Below are 10,265 nucleotides of genomic sequence, written 5' to 3' on the forward strand. Positions count from 1 at the left end.
AATGTATGCTGGTAATTCTTAAGGCATTTCTAATATTACTTTACCAATAATTTTAAAGCCAGCTTATTTATTAAAGATTTTACTTAAGTCATGTAAACCTGACAAAGCATTTGGCCAGTCTTTCATTTTTCTGGTAAAGTATTTGAATTCAGTGCTTTTATTTTTCTTTAAGTCAATTAATTAGAGCTGTCTTATATATTTTCAGTAGTGAAGCATTGTGTGCACCACACATAAATACATAGACATATTAGATATGCTGATAGAAGTACATTTTAAAGATTTGTAAAAACCTTTTTTCTCCTATCTTAGACTTTCAGATTCTTGATAACCTATTTCATAACCCTAGGCAAGTGTCAGCTAAATAGCTTTAAATTTGCATATTAAAGAAAACAACTCTGGTGAAAATCAAATAATATGGAGAGAAAAAGTCTGGTGTGCTAGAGGGAGATTAAAGTTGAATACCAAACCAAACATAAAATTATAAATACCGTCTTTCCGCCATCTTTCCGCGCTGCCACAATGGTGCGCATGAATGTCCTGGCTGATGCTCTCAAGAGCATCAACAATGCCGAAAAGAGAGGCAAACGCCAGGTGCTTATTAGGCCGTGCTCCAAAGTCATCGTCCGGTTTCTCACTGTGATGATGAAGCATGGTTACATTGGCGAATTTGAAATCATTGATGATCACAGAGCTAGGAAAATTGTTGTGAACCTTACAGGCAGGCTAAACAAGTGTGGAGTGATCAGCCCCAGATTTGATGTGCAACTCAAAGATCTAGAAAAATGGCAGAATAACCTGCTTCCATCCCGCCAGCTTGGTTTCATTGTACTGACGACCTCAGCTGGCATCATGGACCATGAAGAAGCAAGAGAAAAACACACAGGAGGGAAAATCCTGGGATTCTTTTTCTAGGGATGTAATACATACATTTACCAATAAAATGCCTCATGGAAAAAAAAAAATTATAAATACCTATCAGAGGATTGTATAAGGAGACCAATTTTATTTAGATAGGGACTACCTATCTTTTAACTGGATCTCTGAGCTGTGGGGAGAGCCCACACTGAATCCTGGTTTTCCAAAAAGGAAGAATTATTACGAGGCTAGACCATGTGATGTTTTACAGTGGACTTAGAAAAAAATCTTTCTTATTACAAAGACATTTTTAAGTGTTTAAATTGCACTCTTCTTTAAGAACCCAAGAGTAGCCTCTGTTGCAATAACTATTTTAGTCAGTAGATCAGGTAACACAGTACAAAAGGAAACAGTTTAAAACCTGAAACACACTTGTCTGTTTACACTTTTTGGGTTCCATAAGGAAAAACAGGTTTCCTTCCCAAAGGAAGTTTGGCACCTTCTCCATTTCCTTTAAGAAACCCCAGTCTTTTATAAACTAGTTTAGATCCATCATGCAGCAGAGGGTGCAAGAGAAAGGAGAGACAGGAGAAGTAAATAAAGAAAACAGAATGCAGCCAACTGAGAAAAAACAAACTTTTGCTTAAAAAAAAAAAAAAAAGATCAAGGTCCTAGGAGAGGAAAAAAAGAATAAAAACACAAAGTTCTTTTAAATACAAACGCACATGCACACACACACACGCATCTTGGATGTTAGCTTTTAGCACATGTCCTCAGTACTTCCTGAGGCCATGTCATGGGCACACATCCTTATCCTTGGCAAAATAAACTTTCTAAATTTACCAAAACCTGTCTCAGATTTTGGGGGTTCACATTTTGGTAACCGCAAAGGGATTCTGAGTGGAGGTGCCCCTGACCTTTGACAAATATATCAGTGCTTGGTACTAGTTTGAGCTATCTTTATGGCTCAAACCAATAGGACAATTTGCTGAGGCCTGGAAGCACCACCTCCAGAGAGTCTCTGATCTCCCAAAATTTGGTCAAGATCTAAAGTTAATTTTGTGGTACAATTCCCTTTTTGGGGGGAGTTTTACTTGCTTCCAACACAAGGAACACAGTTTTTCCTACTTCCATGATAATGAAAGGTAGATAAACTTCACTTTCAACAGAGAAGATGAACTTTTTGTTCCTGTTCCTAGGATGTAGAGAGCAGTCTTCAGCCTGAGACCTATCCCTAGGTAAGTAACTGAATTGGGGTTTGTCTTGGCTAAAATTAAAAGAATGAAAATTAACAACCAGCTGGTCTTAATTTCTTCTTGCCATTAGAGTGCTCAGTAATCATATATGTTATGTGTTTGCCTGTTTTGCCTCTCCAAAGGAGGCAATCAGATATGCATTTATCTCAGTGAGCAGAGGGGTGACTTTGAATAGAATGGGAAGCAGGTTTGCCCTAAGTAGTTTCCAGCTTGACTTTTCCCTTTAGCTTAGTGATTTGGGGGAGCCAAGATATTTTGCTTTCACAGCCTTATAGGGGAACTAAGGTTTGCATGCATCAATCACCACGATTTCTGGTTATAGACGCTAAACACAGGCTGCTGCTTGGCTCAGGCACTTTGTACCATCAGAGTTCAAAGACAGAACTAGTGACCACCTAGTACATATTTCCCTTTTACTAGGCTTGGCCTCCATGTGGTTCCAGGGTGACATCAGGAATACAAATAAGCTCAGTTTGGAGACTTAGTGAAAGAGATCAAATGGAAAAAACTAAAAGGCAGAAATGAAGTCCACAGGCTCACAGCCCGGGCGGCACCCTGACAGCCCGGGCGGCGCCCTCAGCCTAGTTAAAAATCGACCCCGGACCCAACCAATTAGGTTAATTAGGTTATCTATAGACTCCGGACATTGTAAGGACAAACGTTGTGAAAGTCTCTGTCCTGCTCTAATTACCGGTGTCTGCCACATATCTTAGTCCTGGGCCCAGTACAAACACAATCCTCTATTTTTTCCCAACTTCCTGAGCCCAACACATCCCCCCTCCCCCACACATCTCAGAAACACCACCTAGAGAGCCCCTGATAAGATCACAACCGTTTGTAGTTTTACTAAAAGCGCGGGAACAAATGGAAAACTGTTAATTGTATTAACCAATTACCAGTTGTAATGCTGCAACCAAAAGAATTCTTTTGTACCTCTGTAACCTTACATATCCTGTATGCATCGGGCTATAAAAAGCGGCCACATGCATCATTCAGGGCCCTCTTGTATGTTGTAGAACGGAGGGACCAAGTTCGAACTTGCATTAAAGATCCTTGCCGCTTGGCTTTGACTCTGGATTCTGGTGGTCTTCGGGGAACAAAGGGTCTGGGCATAACATTTGGGGGCTCGTCCGGTATTCCCCCAAGCCCACCAGACCCCCGGTCAACGGATCTACTAAGACCGATCTGCTAATAGGTGAGCCGGCTAGTCTTTGCTTGTCTGTGTCCGTTCTGAACCTGCGGCTCTCTAAGTCCGCCTGAGGCTGTTAGCCTGTCTGAATTCGCAGCTCTCTAAGTCCGCCTGAGGCTGTTAGGCCTGTCTGAATTCGCGGCTCTCTAAGTCCGCTCTGAATCTGTGACTCGCGAGGTCTGAAGCTGAAAGCTGGCATAAGTCCTGGCGGACGCGCTATAGGACAGCCAGCAGAGACCGGTGGGAGACGTCCCCCGGCTCTCATCTGATTCTTGTTTGCACTTATTCCGACCCAGATCTCTGGAGCGCGCTTGCGACTGACGTAAACTTGTTGTTGATATTCCACAACTCACTTTTCCCTTGCAGGACCTGTTCCAGGCGCCACTCCGGGCGCTACTGTTCAAGATGGGTAATACCCATAGCACTCCCCTATCTCTCCTTATAAGGAATTTCAAGGATGTTAGGGCAAGGGGCCATGATCTTGGTATGGACATCAGGAAGAGAAAGCTAATTACTCTGTGCCGCTCCGAGTGGCCCGCCCTTAACGTAGAGTGGCCACCCGAAGGGACATTCTGTCTTCCTGTCATCACTAGAGTAAAGTCCAATGTTTTCCAGCCTGGGCATGCTAGTCACCCGGATCATATCCCATATATCCTCATATGGCAGGATCTAGCTGGGAACCCGCCCCCTTGGCTGTCCCCTTTCCAATTAGCCTCTGAACCCTGCAAGGCACTGGTTGCTCGGCCGCTAAAATCCAAGCAACCGACTGCCCCCCCATCCTGTTCTACCTGATAGCGAGGACCCACTGTCCACAGAACCCCCTCCGTACCTCTCCGGGCCGCAGGCCTCAGCCCCCCCAGGCTGAGCCGCGGGAGGGAGCAGGCGGACGGGAGGCAGCCAGCGCACCCGGACCCACTGAAAGGGAAAGTAACTCTGAAGAGCCGGCATGGGTCCTCTGTAAGCTGAGGGCTGGTGACTTTGTCTCTGGGTCTTACTTCTTTTCTAAAGTTTCTCATTCCACCTAACGAGAAACACCCACAGGTGTGGAAGGGCAAACCACCCCTTCATCTGGTGTCCAACGTGGAAGCTTTTCTCTAAGGTAAAGGTACGCCGGACAAGTCGACAAGAGACTCCCGAGTACTTCTACAGTCAGCCTTGTGGTAAGCTTGTGCGCTCGGAAGAACCTAGGGTAACAATGGGGCAAACTAAAAGTAAATATGCCTCTTATCACAGCTTTATAAAAATTCTCTTAAAAAGGGGGAGAGCCTCCCATAGCTGAAGCCAGATATCAGTCCTTTTCTATAAAAATGCTAAAAGAAATGAAAGAAGGAGTAAAACAGTATGGACCCAACTCTCCTTACATGAGAACATTATTAGATTCCATTGCTCATGGACATAGACTCATTCCTTATGACTGGGAGATTCTGGCAAAATCATCACTCTCACCCTCTCAATTTTTACAATTTAAGACTTGGTGGATTGATGGGGCACAAGTACAGGTCCGAAAAAATAGGACTGACAATCCTCCAATTAACATAGATGCAGATCAACTATTAGGAATAGGTCAAAATTGGAGCACTGTTGACCAACAAGCAATAATGCCAAATGAGGCCATTGAGCAAATCAGGGCTATCTGCCTTAGGGCCTGGGAGAAAAATCCAAGACCCAGGAACCGCCTGCCCCTCCTTTCACTGTCAGGAAACGAGAGGAGGGGCCAGCCTCAGGCCCCGCAACAAACTGGGGCATCCCAAATTCAACCCTTTGTTCCTCAGGGTTTTCAGGAATAACAACCCCCACTGTCGCAAATGTCTCAGGGAATAAGCCAGTTATCACAATACAGCAATTATCCCCCGCCACAAGTGGCAGTGCAGCAGTAGATTTGTGTACTTTACAAGCAGTCTCTTTGCTTCCAGGGGAGCCTCCACAAAAAAAATCCCCACAGGGGTATACGGCCCATTGCCTGAGGGGACTGTAGGACTAATCTTAGGAAGATCAAGTTTAAATCTAAAAGGAGTTCAAATTCATACTGGTGTGGTTGATTCAGACTATGAAGGCGAAATTCAATTGGTTATTAGTTCCTCAATTCCTTGGAGTGCCAGTCCAGGAGACAGGATTGCTCAATTATTACTCCTACCTTATATTAAAGCTGGAAACAGTAAAATAAAAAGAACAGGAGGGTTCGGAAGCACTGATCTGGCAGGAAAAGCTTCATATTAGGCAAGTCTGGTGTTTGAGAGCAGACTTGTGTGTAAGGCCATTATTCAAGGAAAACAGTTTGAAGGGTTGGTAGACACAGGAGCAGATATCTCTGTCATTGCTTTAAATCAGTGGCAAAAAAAAATTGGCCTAAACAAAAGGCTGTTACAAGACTTGTCGGCGTAGGCACAGCTTCAGAAGGGTATAAAAGTACAATGATTTTACATTGTTTAGGGCCAGATAATCAAGAAAGAGAGATCAGCCTGTTACTGTGTCTATATAGAAGGAAGTAGACATAAGAGACTCCATTTGGTTCTGTATTTGAGATGCTGTTAATCTGTGACCCTACCCCCAACCTTGTCCTTGCCAGAGACATGTGCTGTGGTGACTCAAGGCTTAATGGATATTGGGCTGTGCAGGATGTGTCTTTGTTAAACAAGTGCTTAAAGGCAAGTACTTGCTGGTTAAAAATCCTGCCCGTCCCTGGGCAATGGAACATCTCGGTGTAAAACCCATTGTGTGATTTGTTTACTGAGCAAGGAAAAAACCGCCTTTAGGAATAAGGTGGGACTTGCCGGAGCAATGCTGCTAAAAGGTTTATGGAGATGTTTGCATATGCATCTCAAGGCGCAGCATTTTCCTTTAAACTTATTCATGTTACAGGGATTTTTGTTTATACGTCTTACTGCTGATTTCCTCCCTACAATGATCCTATTGTCCAGCCACTCCCTTATGTTTAAGGGGGTGCAGAAGTCATTATGCCCGCTCTATTATACAGCCCCATGAGTCAAAAAAATCATGACTAAGATGGGATATATACCAGGAAAGAGATTAGGAAAAAATGAACATGGCATTAAAGTCCCAATTGAGACTGAGAAAAATCAAGAAAGGAAAGGAATAGGATATCCTTTTTAGGGGCGGCCACTGTAGAGCCTCCTAAACCCATTCCATTAACCTGGAAAACAGAAAAACTGGTATGGGTAAATCAGTGGCCGCTACCAAAGCAAAAACTGGAGGCTTTACACTTATTAGCAAAGGAACAATTAGCAAAGGGACACATTGAGCCTTCATTCTCACCCTGGAATTCTCCTGTATTTGTAATTCAAAAAAAAAAAAAATCAGGCAAATGGCGTATGTTAATGGACTTAAGAGCTGTAAACGCTGTAATTCAACCCATGGGGCCTCTCCAACCTGGATTGCCCTCTCCAGCCATGATCCCAAAAGACTGGCCTTTAATTATAATTGATCTTAAGGATTGCTTTTTTACCATTCCTCTGGCAGAGCAAAATTGTGAAAAATTTGCCTTTACTTTACCAGCCATAAATAATAAAGAACCAGCCACCAGGTTTCAGTGGAAAGTATTACCTCAGGGAACGAACAAGTTAAACGAGCCTTTATCAATTCCGGTGCATGGCAAATTGGCCTTGCTGATTTTGTGGGAATTATTGATAATCATTACCCAAAAACAAAAATCTTCCAGTTTTTAAAATTGACTACTTGGGTTTTACCTAAAATTACCAGACATAAACCTTTAGAAAATGCTCTGACAGTATTCACTGATGGTTCTAGCAATGAAAAAGCAGCTTACCCAGGGCCAAAGGAGCGAGTAGTCAAAACTCAATATCAATCAGCTCAAAGGACAGAGTTGGTTGCAGTCATTACAGTGTTAAAAGATTTTAATCAACCTGCTGATATTATATCAGATTCTGTATATGTAGTACAGGCTACAAAGGATGTTAAGACAGCTCTGATTAAATATAGCATAGATAATCAGTTAAACCAACTGTTCACTTTGTTACAACAAAAATAGGACATGAGAAATAGAGGAAGGTAATAACCTGGGGAAGAAGTTTTGCTTGTGTTTCACTAGGAGAAAATCAGCTTCCTATTTGGATACTCACTAAACATTTGAAGTTCTACAATGAACCCATCAGAGATGCAAAGAAAAGCGCCTCCACGGAGACAGAAACACCGCAATCAAGCACCATTGACTCACAGGATAAATCAAGTGGTGATATTAGAAAAACAGATAAAGTCACCACGCACCAGGAAGGCAAAGCTGCCAACCTAGGCACAGTTAAAAAAGCTGACGCTGTTAGCTAGAAAAAGCCTAGCCAGCACAAAGGTGACACAAACCTCAGAAAAAAATGCTGCTTGCAGCTTTAATGGTTGTATCAACGGTGGTAAGTCTCCCCATGCCTGCAGGAGCAGCTGCAGCTAATTATACCTACTGGGCTTATGTGCCTTTCCCGCCCTTAATTCGGGCAGTCACATGGATGGATAATCCTATTAAAATATATGTTAATAATAGTGTGTAGGTACCTGGTCCCACAGAGATTGTTGCCCTGCCTAACCAGAAGAAAAAGAATTGATGATAAATATTTCCATTAGGTATTGTTTCCAGTTACAGTGTGACTGGAATACTTCAGATTTTTGTATTACACCCCAAGTTTATAATGAGTCTAAACATCACTGGGACATGGCAAAACGCCATCTACAGGGAAGAGGAGATAATCTCACTTTAGACATTTCTAAATTAGAACAACAAATTTTGTAAGCCTCTCAAAGTCATTTAAATATTGTGCCTGGAACTGAGGCATTAGATCAAGTGAAAAAAAAAAATTCTTTATGGATTAAACCCCACGACTTGGATTAGGTCTATTGAGAACTCTACTGCAGTAAATTTTGGAATTATGTGTCTGTTTAATCGGTTTGTTTTTAGTGTGCTGGACCAGTCAAAAAAAATCCTATGCCACAATCGAGAGAACGAATGAGCCTTCATCACCATGGCACATTTATATAGAGAAAAAGGGAGAAAGAATGTTGCGGGCAGTCAGAGACCTTGAATGGAGGGACTGGCTGAAGCCACGGCAGAAAAACATAAAATATGAAGATTTCATGGACATTTTATTAGCTCTCCGAAATTAATACTTTTGTAATTTCTTATGTCTGTCTTTACTTTAATACTTTTGTAATTTCCTGTGTCTTTAATCTCTTAGTCCCATCATCTTCTTTGTAAGCTGAGGAGGATATATGTCACCTCAGGACCCTGTGATGATTGAGTTAACTGCACAAATGGTTTGTAGAGCATGTGTGTTTGAACAATATGAAATCTGGGCATCTTGAAAAAAGAACAGGATAACAGTAATGTTCAGGGAACAAGGGAGGTAACCTTGAACTGGCCGCCGGTGAGCCAGACGGAACAGAGCCATATTTCTTCTCTTTTTGAATGCAAATAGGAGAAATGTCGCTGAATTCTTTTTCTCAGCAAGGAATATCCCTGAGAAAGAGAATGCGCTCTAAGGGTAGGCCTATAAACGACCCCCTTGGAGGCGTGCCGCCTTTTACAGTTGAAGCCGAAGGGATGAAATAAGCCCCGGCCTCCTGTAGTGCTCTCAGGCTTATTAGGATGAGGAAATTCCCACCTAATAAATTTTGGTCAGTCAGGTTGTCTGCTCTCAAACCCTATTTCCTGATAAAATGTTATCAATGACTATGTGTGCCCAAAATTTCATTAGCAATTTTAATGTTAACACCATCCTGTGCTCTCATCCTGCCCCCACTTACTTTGTAATATTGTATTACTTTGTAAAGTTTGTAATCTCAGTGTCATGATGACAATGGTAAAATTCCTCTATGTTTCCCCTGTTAGCCCCCTTCCTTGGACCCCTGCTAAGTCTACTATTTCTGCTTACCATATAGGACCTTGTGTTATTAACAGAATTTTGCAGTTTGTCAGGGAAAGGTTTGACACCATACAGCTCATGGTCCTCAGAGCCCAATACCAACCTGTAAGCGCTGAAACAGAATCAGACTTACAAGACCCAAGATTGGCTCCAGATGTACCTGAGAAAGGGGGGAATGAAAGAGATCAAATGGAAAAAACTAAAAGGCAGAAATGAAGTCCACAGGCTCACAGCCCGGGCGGCACCCTGACAGCCCGGGCGGCACCCTCAGCCTAGTTAAAAATCGACCCCGGACCCAACCAATTAGGTTAATTAGGTTATCTATAGACTCCGGACATTGTAAGGACAAACGTTGTGAAAGTCTCTGTCCTGCTCTAATTACCGGTGTCTGCCACATATCTTAGTCCTGGGCCCAGTACAAACACAATCCTCTATTTTTTCCCAACTTCCTGAGCCCAACACATCCCCCCTCCCCCACACATCTCAGAAACACCACCTAGAGAGCCCCTGATAAGATCACAACCGTTTGTAGTTTTACTAAAAGCACGGGAACAAATGGAAAACTGTTAATTGTATTAACCAATTACCAGTTGTAATGCTGCAACCAAAAGAATTCCTTTGTACCTCTGTAACCTTACATATCCTGTATGCATCGGGCTATAAAAAGCGGCCACATGCATCATTCAGGGCCCTCTTGTATGTTGTAGAACGGAGGGACCAAGTTCGAACTTGCATTAAAGATCCTTGCTGCTTGGCTTTGACTCTGGATTCTGGTGGTCTTCGGGGAACAAAGGGTCTGGGCATAACATTAGCACACCATATGGCACGATAAAAGCCCAAAGGAACAACTTTAACAAAGGTTTGTATAAGCTTCCTTACTGCATGTATGTCTTCTATACAGTAGCATGCAACACAAGTTCCCCTTGCAGTTCAACCACTTGCTTGGCACCATAATACACATCCCATAATAAACAACAAACATATTTTCAAGAAAGATGAAAGCACTAAGAACTTATGAGCCATCTGAATATGGTGATCTATTTGCATATTTTCACAAATTCAAATGTACTTACAGGAACAGCA

The 10,265-nt window shown here is 42.6% G+C and overlaps 1 pseudogene across 1 annotated transcript; it reads left to right on the forward strand.

Annotated features, from left to right (window-relative positions):
* The first annotated feature begins 494 nt into the window (after positions 1 to 494).
* LOC104666431 lies at positions 495 to 962 on the forward strand (annotated as a pseudogene). Its single transcript, XR_748549.2, has one exon. The product of XR_748549.2 is annotated as a 40S ribosomal protein S15a pseudogene (transcript).
* The last annotated feature ends 9,303 nt before the right edge of the window (positions 963 to 10,265 follow it).

This window comes from Rhinopithecus roxellana, chromosome 15, assembly GCF_007565055.1.
Source record: "Rhinopithecus roxellana isolate Shanxi Qingling chromosome 15, ASM756505v1, whole genome shotgun sequence".
NCBI classification, from domain to species: domain Eukaryota; kingdom Metazoa; phylum Chordata; class Mammalia; order Primates; family Cercopithecidae; genus Rhinopithecus; species Rhinopithecus roxellana.